The following is a 13,015-nucleotide window of genomic DNA, read 5'->3' on the forward strand; positions in this document are numbered from 1 at the left end:
TCCATATCTTCGGAGGCAATTAGGTGGAAAGATATGGAGTCAGCCTTTGGAGTGGGGCTGGCTGATCGCCCCTCCTCTAGTTTCCCCGTGGCTGAGAATTGTTGCTGCGACACTGATTTGCCCAGTGGTACCCTTTCTTGCACCTGGGGCATATCGTCTTAGGCTTGGTGTTGTTTTGTGTATTGTCTCTGGTTCTGCATTGTGCCTTAAAATGGCCAGGTTTCCCACAATTGAAGCAGTTTCCGGCCGGCCTGTTCTGAGAGTTTGCTTGCTGCAAAGCCATAGCCAGATGCTCCATATTGTAGGAGACAGTCCCCACGATTCTGCAAGCCTTTAGATAGTCCGAGAGGGAAAACCCCCCTCGGGCAGATAGAGGCTGCAGAATCCTTTTGCAATCCTCATTAGCATTTTCAACAGCCAGTTTTAACAGAAGCTCTCTACGGGCCTCTTCATTGCCTATGAATGGCTTTCTGAAGCTCCTCTATGAACTCGGCATAAGGCTGATTTGAGCCTTGAATAATTTTTGAAAAAGATCCTACGATGCCAGACGTAGGATCATCAACTTTGTCAAGGGCTTTGATTGCTATGATACTGACAAAGGTAAGGGTACATTGTGGGAGTGTCGCCTGAGTTGCTAAGCCCATAAATTGACCCATACCACAAATTTGATCCGCTCTCGCGACCACAGCATGATCGCGGGCAAACTTTTCAGCTTCGGCGCGAAAGTCTGACTCCCAAACAACGTACTGTGGTCCTGTCAGTATCATGCGAAAAGATCCTTCCAATCTTGGGGTAACATGAAAAAGGAGGTGCTGATGGTGTTAATGAAGCCTCTGACATATGGTGCCTGGATGCCGTACGTGGCCACGGCTTGTTTTAAATCTCTAATTAATTTCATGGATAAAGGTTCAAGTCTAGGCACCATATTTCCGGCTCCATCCCCTTCATATTCAACGGAACAGAGAGAGAGCTCCTCTAGAGTAAGAGAGCCTTCTCTGCGTCCCTGCACCATGGCTTGTGCGAATGCTCCCATGGGTGTCTGATCCCTCGCTGGATTTGAGTTAGGAGAACTCATGGGTTCAGGAGCAGTGGGGGGGGGAGCTTCTAACGGGAAAGCATCCTTAGTCTTGGTTTCAGTTGTGTAAGGAGGAGGAGGATCCTCCTCCGGGGAGGGGGCCTTGGTCAGCGCTGAGCCATGGATTGTTAAGCATTCCATGACTGTCCTCCACGTGGTCAGAATTTTTGGTGGAGCCCTGGGATTGCTATGAAAATAGTCACCCAAACGTTGCCATGTGGAAACTTTCAAGGACCCTTTATCCGGATAAGCCGGGCATTGCGTGTAAATGTAAGTCAAAAGGGTAATAAGGTCCTTCTTAGTTGGAATCAGGAGCGTTTTGCCCTGATTCCCAAGAATACGAATTGAACTCTTCGTTAATTCTCCTAATTCCTGCAAATGTGCTATCTGCTCTTTGGAGAATTTTCCGCCCATACTCACCTGAAGGGAGGATGTCTTCTTTGCTGAAGATTCCTGGGGAGGGATCCATAACACGGAGACGACGTCCCTGGGTTGCAACTGGCTCGTCCGGCCGGGTAAGATAGGCAGTCGAAGAGAGACGCACCCGTTTCCTTTAATGGATCACGTCGGGGTCACCAATTGCGGCTTTGCTCCGCATATGGAAGACTTCTCACTGGGTGGTCGAATGCATCAAGAAAGACACCAACGCAAGTTCTATCTTGGGCGAGCTGCCCCGATCAGAGTTAGGGGAACTCTTTTTATTAAGAACATACAAAAGAGGTGAGCTCCATCCAATCATTATGTTACATGCGTAGGAATGTTAGTGGATGTATCGTATCTTCCAATCACAATGCCATGGTCAATTTAAACTAGCAAACCAACGCCTGCATTTCAGTTAACTGCCCTTGTGACATGTTAATGGCCTTGTTTCTAGTACCTGCTTTCAGCCTACGTGAGACCTGGCATGTACTGGAACTATTGAGGTTGCTCACGTGAGGCTTGGCACACAATGGAATTGGCCCATTACAGCAACTATTCAGCTTGTATTTTATTTTCTGATTTTTTTTGCCAATATGTAAGACAGAGCATTTATTTGTTGAGATTTGAAGTTGCCATTTGTTTGACCATTCTGATACATAGTCAAGATCTTTTTGTAGGGTAGCAGTATTGTCTGTGGTATTGAACAGCTTTACATCATCAGCGAAGGTTGGTGAAGGGTTTGGGAGGCCAAATGAGTTGGGAGAGGACTGGGGGCCTGGCAGGAGTGATTTACCAGAGCAACCTGTGACTTCCCCTGCCAATGTTCTCAATGACTTTGTTTTGTTATTGCTAAACCAGTGTCTTTTCAGCAAGGAAAGGGTCGGGTGCTTTGTTGAGAAGCAGGAATTGTTTCTTTGGATCTGAAAAGATTATGTGAAATGTGGAACTGAATCTGCTCTCTGTCATGTTTCAAAGGTCCTCCAAATAAACTTTCATCTCATTTCAGCCATAACACCTGTATTTGTTTATTATTATTAATCCCAGTACAGTCTTCTCTGATATGTATGTCTGCGGCTTTGCTCCGCATATGGAAGGCTTCTCACTGGGTGGTCGAATGCATCAAGAAAGACACCAACGCAAGTTCTATCTTGGGTGAGCTGCCCCGATCAGAGTTAGGGGAACTCTTTTTATTAAGAACATACAAAAGAGGTGAGCTCCATCCAATCATTATGTTACATGCGTAGGAATGTTAGTGGATGTATAGTATCTTCCAATCACAATGCCATGGTCAATTTAAACTAGCAAACCAACGCCTGCATTTCAGTTAACTGCCCTTGTGACGTGTTAATGGCCTTGTTCCTAGTACCTGCTTTCAGCCTACGTGAGACCTGGCATGTACTGGAACTATTGAGGTTGCTCACGTGAGGCTTGGCACACAATGGAATTGGCCCATTACAGCATATGTCATATTGCCATAAAAAAGCCAATGAAAGCTTAAGTCCTTTATTAACACTTACTACATTCAATAAATGATAGTTAGTCTTGGATTAAAAGTTCAAAATAGAAAATATAAGTTATCTATGAAAAACAGTTGACCACTAGTGTTGGTCCCTCAACACAAGGATAAAATGCTTCCAGAATCCCATACTAGTTAGAACTGCTAAAAGATTTGGAATCCAGCTGTTAATTGAACTTTGGCTGCTACATTTTGTTAGAACTTGGCTGCTGCATTTTGCACCTAATGAATAAAATATTAAAATCCATACCTATACAGATTATGACATTTTATTCCATAATTTCTAGACTCGTTGAAACAGCTCAACTATAATTCTATAATTCTATGGCAGCAAAGGCACTGCCTTTGGAAAACCATATTTAATGTGTACGTAAATGTGACAGAGGCTAGTAACATGGAAGAAAAGGGAGCAGCTGCTATTGTAGTGTTCTTTTCCTGGAGCAATATGGAAAGTGGTGTGGAAGCTGCAGTAGAGCTGATATAATTGATCTAAACATAACAAACAATCAAGCATCAACTGTAAAATACTTTTTAGATTGCACACCTCAGAAGAGAGCAGTGGAATACAGAAGGACATTAGGCTACAGCATGGAGAGCAAACGAAGATTTCTGAGAAGGTTTGAAAGAGACCGATTGTGTGATGGGTTGGAGAGGAGATAGGATTAGAGATCAGTAGGATATTGAGTATCATAAGAGGGTTTTGTGCCTGTAATCAATGAAGTTTATTGTATATAGATGTCAAACTAAATCTGCAGAAGTGCCCTGCACAGGGTTGCTGATATTAGTGAGATGGCTGAATGGTAGAAGCATGTAAGACAAAAGAAGAATGAGGGATACTCTTGAAGAGTTCCAGAAAATTATTCTGGAAGTTCAAATGTCTTTTCTTTTTCCTGTGGGCACTCTGGCACACATTAAAAATGAAAATCTGTTCTCTGTTCTCAAAAGTGTACACATATGTAGCACACATATAGATATGCATATGTATGTGGATCTTTGGTTATTCGGGTTTTCTCCCATGTAAAATTGGAAGTATCTAGGCAACGTTTCGATGAAGTCTCATTCATCATCTTCAGGCTAGGTCCTCGGCTCTGTGCTTCTCAGAGCAAGCACAGAGCCAAGACACAAGCCTGAAGATGATGAATGAGACTTCATTGAAATGTTGCCTAGATACTTCCAATTTTACGCGGGAGAAAACCCGAATAACCAAAGATCCACATACAAATACCCGCGAGAACCTATCACATTTCATATGAACTATCACATTTCATATGAATATTAAAATCAAAAACTCTCTCTCTCTCTCTCTCTTTCTCTCTCTCTCTCTCTCTCCCCTCTCTCTCTCTTAAAGAAACAGGCAGGCAGGCAAAATGTTAGCTATGAATCCATGTTGGTGCTGGCTTTAATTGAAGAGATCCAGATTCAAATCTCCTTCCAGCAATAAAACTCCATTATCCAGATAATCTTGGGCCAGGCAGTCTGTTTCACACTAATTTATCTGGTATTAACTACAATATATGGCTAGAAAGACCTACACATGCTTTCTTGAACCTCTTTGGGGAAAAATATGCATGTTCTAAAATTAATGAATTTTATGAAGGTACATAACAAGGCAAAGACCAAGGGGCATATTTCTCTCTTGTGAGTATTAAATAAGAAGTATTCCCACCCTATTCAAAAGCACAAAAGCAATTCAGTTTTTATATTATGCAAGTATCTGCATCTCCTTTTAACAACCAAGGAGTTCACATCAAATAATATTATTTATTTAGGAGAGAATTAAACAGAGATGACATGCAATTGCCAATTTAAAAAAAAAAAAAAAGACAAAGAAGGCAGCAAAAGGCTTAGAAGAGAAAAGAAGCCAAAAACCAATTGATTCAAGACCTTGAGGAGGAGGAGGACAGAGTATTTCTGTAGCCTTTCAATAAGAAAATGCCAGCAGCATTTAAGACATAAACTTATAATAACCAAACAGTTGTTCAGATGCCTTGATGTAATAAGCATTTATTAAACACCCCATATCTAGCTAAGAGATTGATTCCAGCATGTTAAATTCTTATTTTCAATTTTTTTACTTAACCTTGCAGTTACTCAACAAAGACATGACCTTGTCATGACAAACCCCTCTTTTGTTCATTCCAGTGCGGAACACTTCAGAAAGTATGTGCTGAGAGACAGATGCTGAATTCGGCAGGTCTCTCCTGGCTGATGTCAAAGTATCCAAGCTCAGGTGTGCAGAGAACAGTCTCATAATGGCTGAAGGCCACCTTAACATTTGAGAGAGAGGAGGGATAATGATACAAATGAACAAATCCAAGATTGGTTTTCCTGAGTTTGGGTGGGAGGGTTCTGAAATCTCTTTTCAGATCTTTAAAATATGCTAAAATTATGATTGCACAAAGTCCTAATATCCAGTTTTCAGTCATTTTAATCCAAGGGGAGATTGTCCCAAAGATGCTTTTCGAAAAGATAACTGGACATTTTGGGGTTATTTTCCCCTTGAAAAGGTTTTGTTTCTCATCCAAGAAACTTCTTCAAAACTGTAGAAGCTTTTTGGATGAGAAGCAAAACAGTTTTTTTTTTTTTTTTTGGGGGACACCAAGAAAGTCCAGTTGCCTTTTGGGAAAGCACCTTTGGGACAACCATGACATGGATGATTTAGAATCTCCCAGAGGTGGTATTCTGCAGGTTCTCACCAGTTCTGGAAAACCCTCAGCGGTAATTTTGAGCAGTTCAGAGAACCTGCAAATACCACCTCTGACTGGCCCCACCCGCATTTCTTCTCTGCCTCCCGAGACCCAGCTGATAGGCTGGGTCTTCATTTGTTGCCCTGCACAGGAGAACAGAGCTGGAAAGCAGGTTAGTGGGCTGGAGAGAGAATGGGGATTTTACAGTAACCTTCCCCCATGAGTGGGGTGGGAATGGAGATTTTGCAGTATCTTTCCCCTGCCACACCCACCAAGCCACGCCCACCAAGCTACGACCGCAAAACCAGTAGTAAAATTTTTTGAATCCCACCACTGCCTTCTAGCCATAATTGATCCCTGCTCTTCTAACAGAAGTTGTGGCTCCTGGAGAATCCCCAGATCACACAACAGATCTGTTTAGGGCAGTGCAACCCCATTCAGCATCAATGGTGGCATAGTCCTAGAACCAATAGACTCCAAAATACAAAGCCATTGAGTATTGCCAGTGTCCGCCTGTTGTTCCCCATCCAGACTCTCATAGCCTCTGGGTACTGAGTTAAGACATAATTCATCAGGGGCAGAGATATATAATTGGATATCATCAGCATACTGTTGATACCTCCATGGCATCCATGGCAATGGATGAGCTCACTCAGCAGCCTCATCGAGATGTTAAATAGCAGAGGAGATAGCAATAAACCCTGTGGCACTCTGCATAGTAACTGTTGGGTGTAGTAGTAGTAGTAGAATACCAAATGCTTGCAATCAGGGTTTTTTTCCCCCTAACATGTATGACATATTGTATCAAGTATAGAACATACTGAATAGAATTAATAATCCTCCACCAAGAATGCAGATCTATCAACCTCCCCCTTTTAGTATATTGATTTGAAAATGAATAATTACGTATTTTCATAATGTTAATATAATTCCTTTCTTCCATCACCCTATTGCCAAGACCCTTATTTCTGCCATTTTTGCAAAGAACAAATACATAATACAAAATCCAGGATGGTGAAGGGAAGAATATTTCACTGGATTGATTCTGAACATACCTGAAAGCATTTTGCTGCTGCTAAAATTTATTTGGTATGGTCCAGTGAACTCAAATGCAGTTCAACCTGATTTTGACATGTTCCTGTTTACCTCCAGGTGATGGCACAGAAATCATTCTGACTCAATGTTTGACATCATCCTTATTTTTCTTTTCTTCTGGAAGTGGAAGAATTCCGAACTCTCTTAGCCATTGCTGTTTCTTGTCCAAAAACAGCTGTTGGGTTTAATTCATGTTCAGAGTTTGTTCCATCAATTCCAGGTTTCTAAGAGACTTTTCAGATTTTTTTTCTTCTGCCTATGCTTAGCTCTTGTGTTTCCCAGTTTCAACTTCAGCCTTAACCATCTTTGCTTAAAAACACCTCATATTTCTTTCACAGGGGCATGTTTCCTAATAAATTATTAGGAATGTCATGTTCATTAGTTTTTCATTCCAGTATAAGTAAATATTAATAACATTAAAGTGCTGTGTAATTTCACACCGAAAGTTTTAGAATATCAAGTGCTTCATCAGGATTTTAGAAACCAGTTTATATTAAAATAACAATTTAGAAGATACTGGTTTTTTTCTATGTGAATGTGGAAACTCACTTTCTTCTTATATAATAAAGTCACTGACTTGTCTTTGTTCTTCCATATTATAAAATTTCATTTTACAAATAGCTGATATTAATAGGAAGAAAATACTCATCCTTTCGCATACTGTGGTTTTGTGTTTCTAATCTTATTTGTACTTACTGTACAAATGGAAAAGAATTAATGCATTTTGTAATATATTTGCTATAAAAAAAACAAATCAGTTTTTCTCTCTCTGCCTAAAGTGTTCCAGCTCTGTCCAGCTGAACACCACAATTATCCTCTTGCCCCAAGGCAATGTTTATCCTGCATTTTAAAAATAGGGTTTGCAAACATTATTTTAAAATAATACCCCCATTGCTAATGGTTACTGCAACAGTTACGGTAATTCATCAGGGAACTTCACAAAGCTGGAAGCTGTAGCTTCTCTGGTGAAAATGGTAATCTTTAAGATCCAGAATGAATTGGATTTAGGATATAAATCTGAATTTAACATCTGGATATTATTAGTAAGGGCCTTTTTTTCTTATTGAAATTCGCAAAAGCTGCCTCTAAGTGGGTGTGCTCAAATCTGCTGCACATATGAATTTTCCCCTGCATAACATACATACATGACTGTTTAGATCTCGATATTCACTGAGCTTGTTTTTTTCTTCTTCTAAACATTTCATTTCTGAAATTGATAATGTCATTATTGCCACAGCTTAAACACCAGCAAATCCTCCTCCCCTTGCATCAAAGAACTGACAAGATTACCGAGTCTGATAATGAAATGCTTGCAGGAAAAACAAACAAAACCCAAGCTCAGCAAATACTAAGATCTGAACATTTCAGTTCTAAGGTGCATATATTCTCCACTATCATTAGCCCTGCATGAAAATAGCATATGAATTCCATTTAACTAGTTTAACTGGCTGTAATTTCCCATACCAGTATGAGTGCCCTTTTCCACTGAAGAGCTCCAAATGGCTCTTTTTGGAAGATCATGTCTAATTAGCTTCAGTAGAATTGAACTGTGGGTTATCAGAGCTTATAGAACAAAACACTTATCATGTTTTTCTTCTATGCTATTCTAAGCATCTTGCAATTGCATCTTTTGCTACCTGGAAAATGCATAAGAAAATTTCACTTTGGAACTGCTCTATGATTTTGGTTTACAAATATTTTATCAAGAAGATTAAATCTGGTTGTTTGTGTTTGTAAGTCACTCTTAATGACTTTCACTTTTTTCAGTGAAACGTGAAATTAAATTTTTTTTTACCAGTTCTGGCTTGGTGGGTGTGGCTTGGTGGGTGTGGCAGGGGAAGGATACTGCAAAATTTCCATTCCCTCCCCACCCCACTAACCTGCTTTCCAGCTCCATTCTCCTGTGCAGGGCAACAAAAGAAGACGCAGCCAATCAGGTGGGACTCGGGAGGCAGATAATAGATAGGGGCAAGGCCAGTCAGAGGTGGTATTTGCCAGCTCTCCAACCTACTCAAAATTTCCGCTACCGGTTCTCCAGAACTGGTCAGAACCTGCTGAATACCACCTCTGGTTCATTGTCTGCAATCTGATCAGCTATTTTTAGCCTTTCATTGACTCTGTAGCCCCTGGGAATCACTGGCTTTCATCTTGCCTCTCTCTCCAGGAAACTGGAGTCCTACAAAACATTGTGGCTCAGTTGCTAAATCATGTCTGACACTTTGCAATCCCATGGACCATAGCACATCAGCTCCCCCCACCCCGTCCTCCACTTCTAAGCAAAAAGGCAGGCAGGCAGGCAGGCAGGCAGGCAGGCAGGCAGGAAGGAAGGAAGGAAGGAAGGAAGGAAGGAAGGCAGGAAGGAAGGAAGGAAGGAAAATAAGAAAGAAAGAAAGAAAGAAAGAAAGAAAGAAAGAAAGAAAGAAAGAAAGAAAGAAAGAAAGAAAGAAAGAAAGAAAGAAAGAAAGAGCATGAAATAATCTGAAAAATGCCTGAAATAACCCATAATTGATTAATAAGATGCTGCAGAAGAGAGGGAGAAGGAGGAGAGAAGATGCTGGAGGCTGAATGGAGTGATCCAAGTTCTAGTCCATCTTTAGCATTGAAGCAAGCTGAATGATTTTAGGCCAATCATACACACTCCTCAATTTTGTTAGTCAGCAGGCTTAGACATCTCCTTTTAGCACTGTGGCTCAAAGTGCATTGACAGAAAGTGTACAAAGTAGAAAATCCACGTCTAAATGAAATCCTTATCAAAACTCTCGGGGCTTTTATGAATATTGCTAATTTGCCATGGGACTCAAGTTTCAAATTCATCTTACAGATTGTTCAAGTTGGGGATATGAGAGGAGGGGGATACTCTGAGACTTGCAAGTACTGTATTCATCTTATTTCATCTGCCTATATCCCACAGTTTCTACCCATCTCCCACATTCTGATGGAGTCAGCATACCTCAGATCTCATCAATTAAACAATATTACCTAATGGGACTCAGGAAATGAGCCTTCTCCATCATAGCACTTGTCTTCCGGAACAGCATTTTCTCCCACCTTGGCCCTCTCTCTTATAAAAACTGGCTTTATCACCATGCATAAATCACAGCTCATGAGGGATCCTATGGACCATATTTTGTCTGTTAGGCCATTGTTGTCTTCTCTCCCTCCTCTCACTTTTTCCTTTAACAGACATAATTGTTTCTTACTGTGTTTTTATAGTTTAGATTCCTAACAGATTGGAGCAGCCAAAAATGTCATCAATAAATCTGGCAGTAGGCTTAAGGTTGTCTCCAACCAACAGAAACAACCTTTTTTTTCTGAAGATAAGCAGAGCAAGGAGTTGCAGCAGCAGAAATCAAAAGGTTGCAGCATTGGAACAGAATGCTGAAAGTCGTCTTAAGGATTTGCTTTTATGTGTATTTGGTTTGCATATTTCATTTTATTTTTATTTATTTCATATAAAATGGCTGCGACAGAAATGGAAGACTGAAGTAAGGTGTCAGTCACTTTGGCTTGTTGTAATTCAAAGGAGGACTTCGATCTCAAACTGTCTAAGCATTCATGGAAACCAACAAGTCCAGCAGCAGGAAAGGAAGGCCTAAAACTCCCAAGAGGCTAAGCGACGGCTTGAAAGCAACCAGCTCCATTCACTGCAGGTGACCGGCGAGGGGCCGGGATATTGGCTTGGATATTCGCCCTTTACTCGGAAGAAATGTGACGCTGGCTCAATCCATGACCCGGAGCGTTTTCAGCGGATGTTTACCCGAGTCGCCAACTCTAGAGTCGGCTCCTCGCCTCCCTGTTGGGGCAAACGCGTCGTTCTGCCCTTAGCGTGGTCGGTTCTTTGGTAGAGTGACCCTGCCTGAAAGTCGACTGCCTTAGATCCTACTTCCCTCCTGCTTTGGATGACGGGGATCGACTTTTTCCGACGCAACGGCTTTCATTTCTTTCATCCATATCTCTTACGATTTTTCTTTGGCTGAGGAAGTCATCTGAACGCTTAAGCCGTAATGAGAAACGTGCTGCTCCAAGACTTTTCCTTGTACTAATAATGGAATGGAACGGAATGGAATTCTTTATTTGCCAAGTGTGAGTGGACACCTCGGGGTTGAAATGAGGATTCTTTAGTGCTCTCTGAGTTTGGTAGTTTCCTTGCAGATGTTTCATTACCCAAACTAGATAAGATCATCACTGGCTAGTCCTGAAGCTACGGTAGTTTACTTTTTCTGGTTTTCATGTTTTAAGGCGGGGGCGACGACGTCACTGCAAACTGCCTGGATCCTACCTTCCCTCGTTCAAATCGAGCCGCGGATTGAAATGTTGCAGAATAGGTTGAGGGGCGTCCGGAGAAACCGCGAAGTCCGAGAGAAACGGGAAGGTTCAGACCGAAGTTGCGGTGGCTTCTCCTTCAGCTCCTCCTCTTCGTCTCTTGGGCTGGAACGGCCCTGGATTCGAATTAGAAAGGGAGCCTAGCCCGGAGCTGAGCTTTCAGACAATAAGAGTTTGCGTTTCGCTCCCCATAAAACAGCTGCGGGTTGCCTTGGCTGCGATTTCCCCCTCCCCGGCTCACGAGAACAATGTTTTGGGGTCCTCCAGAATCTCCAAAAGCTTCGGGATTTCCGGTCGGGCCCTTAAAGAAGATGGGCATACTTTCAATATTTGCGCCTCACCCACCAAAGGAAAGGAGAAATACCCTGGGAGACTCTGGACACGGGAAGGGTTTCCTTTCGGATTCCCACGTTTAGATTGGGCTGGATTTCCTTCGAAAGTCCAACAGCAAACTCCTGACTCCCTCCAGCTGTATTGGAGTGGACTTAATAGCTGCGATGATGGCCGGTGTGCCTTAAAAGGCATGTAATGGGCATCAGGGTGTTGAAGGCTGGGTTACAGCTCTGACTCAAGAGAAGCTAACTATGCTTCAAGACTCCCCATGTCCAAACATTCAAAATACCCACTGAAATCTGTGGCAAAAGAGCAGAAATACCATATTTAAAGATTTGGCATTTGTGCTTCTGAACAGCCACGAATCAGGTTGAAAAAAAAAGTGCACTTTCTCATTTTACCAAAAGCTTCAAATCTCACTTGCTCATGCTCTGAATCACTTTCCTTCGATTACTTTCCTTTGAGCCTCCCAGAATCACTTTGGATAGTGAGGTAGGCGTCATATAAAATTTAAAAACTTTTAAAACTGGAATGTGCACTTTGAGTTCCCCTGTCCCCGATTTATAAATGCATATATTTTGCAGTCTACATATAGTCGAAAATCAAATATGTTGTTCAGAAAAACCCTCCCCACAGAAATGGGTTGTTAAAATGCTTTTGCCCCTTACAAGACTTCCCTAGTTTTAAGATTTGAATCTCTTATTTTCTAATGGTTTTAATTCCAGCGGGAGAGAGTTATCAGTTATTGTTTCAGGAGGGAAGCTAAAAGAGTCCAAGGTATGAAACTCCAATGTTATGATTTTACCATTTAAACTAATTTAAAAAGAAAAAAAATGGAAATTCCCAAAAACTGTTGACAACTTCTTTATTTACTTGCTTATTGTTAACCTGCCAAGAAATTGGAGGAAATCAGAGAGAAAGTTTTGTTACCACAGTCTTAATGAGGCTTAAATCATTGTGGAATATAAATAAGTGCAGTTTGCCCCTGTTGATGTAACGAACTTTTGCAAACTGCAGTCCATTGTGTAGCAACATCAGAAAAATACATTAAATGTTTGTGTTAAGAACTTGCCTAAAAAGAATTCAGGATCTGTACCAAAACCCATGAATTCCTTGGCTCTTGCTCAAAATTGGGAGCTGCAATCAAAGAGACTTAAGGATTCAACCTTTCGCTCCAATTTTAACTTTTAACTTTCCCACACTTGACATCACTGGTGTGCCTTCAGTACAATTTTGTAGAAGTCTTGATCCACCTATGAAGTTTCCATTCCAATTCCCGAAACATTATTACTGGCTTTCTGAAACAAGTCGCTTACTGTAATCTGCCTAATGAATTAACTCAATTTTTTTAGTTAGTTCAATCTATTCAAGCATAAACTAATCAAAATGGTGTGGTGCACATAATAGATAAGCCACAAATAAACTAAAAAAGATTAACGAATCAACAAAAGACTTAGTGTATTATGCAAATGAAGTTGCTAGATTGTTATTTGACTCGGTCAGGGTGTTATGTGAAGACAGCAATTGGGTTTCCTTCGTTTGAAAGAAATGGTTAAGATGAAAGTG

The sequence above is a fragment of the Notechis scutatus genome, chromosome 1, assembly GCF_049901735.1.
Source record: "Notechis scutatus isolate UNSWTSFEM ecotype Mainland chromosome 1, rNotScu1.2, whole genome shotgun sequence".
Lineage (NCBI taxonomy): Eukaryota > Metazoa > Chordata > Lepidosauria > Squamata > Elapidae > Notechis > Notechis scutatus.